Genomic DNA, 4,458 nt, shown 5'->3' with positions numbered 1-4,458 from the left:
GTATATATATATATATATATATATATACGAAATTTTTAAAATTGACACTCTTTACTCACCTCATAATAGTGGGATATTACTTTACTATTGATTCGTATGTGTATATAATTATTCCTATTTGTCGATCACATACTTCGTTCGGCACGCCTCCACGATAAACTTTCCTAGCAACAATTTAAACTCAGTATACTTAATCACACACTTGTATGAGTAGCAGCTTAATTAAAAATTTCTTAAGCAACTTGCATATTTTTCATCCAAAATATGCACAATATTAAACTACCCATAAACCTTAAAATATAACATTAACTTACCATTTGGCCTTTTTCATTTCTTTATGACCTTTGGGCCTTTTTCATTTCTTTATGACCTTTGGGCCTTCTCCATGGGCTTCTCCATTTTTCTTATTTGGGCTAAGTCCATTTATTTTTATTTCCTATTGGGCCATGCCCACTTATTTTCTATTGGGTCATGCCCATTTATTTTCTATTTCTTTTTCTTTTTCTTTCTTTTTCGCTCTTCCACGTTTCTTCTTTTTTTCTTTTTTTTCTTTCTAGCCATCACTCCCTTCACCACCGTGGCTTCCTCTCTTCACCACCGTGGCTTTCTCTCTTCCTTTCCCCTTAAAATTGGTCACCAAAAGCCTCATTTTCTCACCCTTTTTGCTATCATTTTTTGCTCTAAAATCGGCAGATTTTCAGCTCAAATTTCCAGCAACAAAACTTCTCAATTTTGGCAGCACAAAGCTGTCCAATTTTCTTACACAAACTACCAACAAACAACTCCAATTTTTTTGTACAAATTGGCAGTAAATAGCTCAAACTTTTTTGCACAAATTGATAGCAAACAGCTCAAATTTTTTTGCACAAATTGGCAGCAAACAGCTTAAATTTTCAGCAGACAAGGTTGTCCTTCAATGGCAGCAAAAACCTCCAAGCATTTTCAGCAACAAATTCACACAATTTCAGTAGCAAAAACCTTGAATTTTCAACACCAAAATCAGCCATAAAAATCTCAAAAATTCCAGCAATTAACCTAAAAAAAATTAGCTTTCTTACCTCAAAATTTTCAGCTTTTTTTTTCTTCCTCCAAAAATTACAGCAAAAAGCTCTCTTTTTCCTTCCTCAAAATGCAGCAAAACCGTTCTCTTTTCTCTTCCTCTCCCACGGTTCTTTCTTTCCCTTTTTCTCTTCATTTCTTTCTTCCTCTCCCACTCTCAACCAACTTCCTTTCCTTTTTCTCTTTTATCATTTCTTTCATCTCACATGGTCGGCTCCACCATCATTCTACATTCTTCTTTTTTGTTTCCTTTGTTTTTTTTTTCTTTTGTGTCTTTCTTCCTTTGATTTTTGTGTGGCTGGCCGTTCACCTTAGAATTCTTTGGTTTGACTTTTCAACATCTTTTCTTTACTTTCTTTATTCTTTTGTTCAGCTGACCCCCACCTTACATTTCTTCTTACTTTTTTCTTTTTATTTTCTTTTCATTACTTTGCTCCATCTCACTTGGCCGGCTACCCACTCCACTTGGTTCCAAATTTATGATTATTCCAAATGACTTTGACTTTTCTTCATTCCCATCCAAACCACATCATTCCCATCCTTTTTATTTCCTTATTATTTTATTATTTATTTGTTTTATTCTCTCCAAATAATGCAATTTACATGTAATTCCTCAACTTCATTTTATTTGATACACCTCCCTTAAATTTTCATATTTTAAAATTAATTCTTTCGACACGTGTAAAAATTCTAATTTTCTTCTATCTTCATTTTCTTACACGTGTATAATTAAAATATCGAGATTGCATTTCAACGCGGTATCACCATAATATTTAAATATTTACTTACCCTCGTTAGCTCGATTTAATAAAATCACGCTGACACAGTTATCGTCGTTTTCCTTCAAAAAAAATTTTTTACTTCTTCTCCCCCACTTAAATTAGTCATATTCCATTTTTCATGACTAATTCCGACAATATATAAAATATTAATATTTTAATATTATTTTATTGAATAAAATATTATTTTATTTTAAAATTTTTCACTTGCCTTCTTTGGTCCCGAAACACATCATTACATCTCGGTTTACTTCCGAATCATCCTTTAGCTTACTAATTCCTCTCCAACAAAAATATTATTATTTAATTGTTGTTTCTGCACGCGCGAAGTATTTTATTCTTGAACGTTCCTTTCATCCTTGGTCGCTCTTTAACACATCAATTCACATCAAACGATCATTCGTTTGATCAAGAAGGTCTTATTTGTGTCCAACGAGGGTGCGGGGTATTACAGATGTGATGATATAATAGTGTCACATGCATTAATATGATGACATGATAATATTGATGTGAAATTGACATGTTGACGTGTCAACGTCATATGACAATGTTGATGTGGCAGATTAAGAAAAAAAATTTCAAAAAAAAATTTGTGTCATGTCATATGGATAAAATTGAACAAAAATCTATAATATAAGAACTAAATTGAATAAATTTGAAGTGTTTAAAGACTAAATTGAAAAAAATATTTAAAAAATACAAATCTTTAAATAGATGATACATATACTTATTAATAAGCCTAATGTTTAAGTGTAAAAAATTTATGATTTTAAGAAATATATATAAATATTTTCTTACTTAATCATTTGATTCCATAATAAGTATATCAATTTATCTATTTTATAAAAATTAAGTTTGAATTCTCTTTTTACAAAAAAAGTTAATATTTTATCTTAAATATATATTTATAGAAAGACAGTATTGTCATTTACACAAACTTTAAAAATGCTTAGAATTAGGGTTTCATTTTCACAATTATAAAAAGACAATAGTTACACTTCTCCTTAGCCACCCCTCAGTCTTCTTCTCAATTCTTTGTTTTTTTCATTAGAAGTTTAATTCATCAATTAATTCTTATGAAATTCAACCAATGATGACCGACTTACATTTTTGGTTTCTGATTTAAATTTAAATTTACTCAAAATTTCTTATAAAATGATTTTATTTAAGTTCAAAAACATCAATCAAATTCTGCTAAATTTAAATTTAAATTATTAATTTGGATCTACAAAAAATTTATAAATATAAAATAAAATGGTACAAAATATTTACAATTATATTTAACACTATCAGCCATAAATGCAGTCTTTAATCTAAAAAATTTCAATCTCAAAAATATAACTTGAAATATTAAACAAAATAAAAACATAAAAAATAACAAAAAATTGAAAGGGTGGAGTAGCTCAAATTTTAAAAGTGTAATAAGAAGTTTGTCATGTCCAAATTAAGCAAGTCAAAACAAAGAATTATTTTATAATTATTGCTCCATATCTCCCTTTTTCATTTTTTTAAAAGAAAAAATAAAAAACAATAAAGCTCAAACACACATAAACCCTGTCATTAGAGAACTATTTGGTCCTTAAATTAAAAGAATTTAAGAAAAAAATTGAAATCAAAAACATAAATCCGTCATCAATGCCTTCATCTCGTAACAATTAATCGATGAATTAGACTGAGAAAAACAAAGAAATGAGAAGAAGATTAAAGGGTGGCCAAAGAGAAGAGTAGCTATTACTTTTTATAATTACAAAAACGAAACCTTAATTTTAAGGGCTTTTAAGGTTTGTGTAAAATGACGATACTGTCTTTTTATAAGTATATATCCAAGATAAAATATTTAAAAATTTTTTTATAAAAAGGGAATTCAAACTTAATTTTTACAAAATAGATAAATTAATATACCTATTATGGGATCAAATGATCAAGTAAGAAAATATTTATATATTTCTTAACGCCATAAATCTTTCACACTTAAACATTTGGCTTATTAATAAGTATATGTATCATCTACTTAAAGATTTATATTTTTCAAATATTTTTTTCAATTTAGTCCCTAAACATTTCAATTTTGTTAATTTAGTCCTCATGCTATAGATTTTTGTTCAATTTAGTCCCTATGATGTGACGCAAATTTTTTTTCTTGATATGCCACATCAGCATTGCCATATAGCACCGACACATCATCATATCAGTGTCACATCATCATATTAGTGCCATGTGGGATCACCATGTCATCACATCGATGCCATATGACATTGCCATGTCATCATGGTAGTACCATGTCAATGCCACATCAGCATTAACGTCATCCCCTTTAACGACAAAATTGGATGTTGTTAGAAAGATCGACTAAATTAAAGCAATTTCCAAAATCTAAGGACTAAATTACTTCAATTTTGAGTATAAGGGCTAAATTGAACAAAATGCATAAATATAAGGACTTGGTGGGTATTTTGACCTTCACAAAATATAAAGTTATATAATAACTTTAAGATATAGAGTTTTTTGGACTTAATTTTAATAATAATTTAGCTTAATTCTTGTAGTAATGCATAAAAATTAATTAGGTTTTATCTAATTATTTTAAGTTAGTTAATTAAGTGAGTCAATTTAATCTTAG

Source organism: Theobroma cacao, chromosome 1 (genome assembly GCF_000208745.1).
Source record: "Theobroma cacao cultivar B97-61/B2 chromosome 1, Criollo_cocoa_genome_V2, whole genome shotgun sequence".
NCBI lineage: Eukaryota > Viridiplantae > Streptophyta > Magnoliopsida > Malvales > Malvaceae > Theobroma > Theobroma cacao.
The sequence above is the reverse complement of the archived record's forward strand: the minus strand, read 5'-3'. Positions refer to the sequence as shown.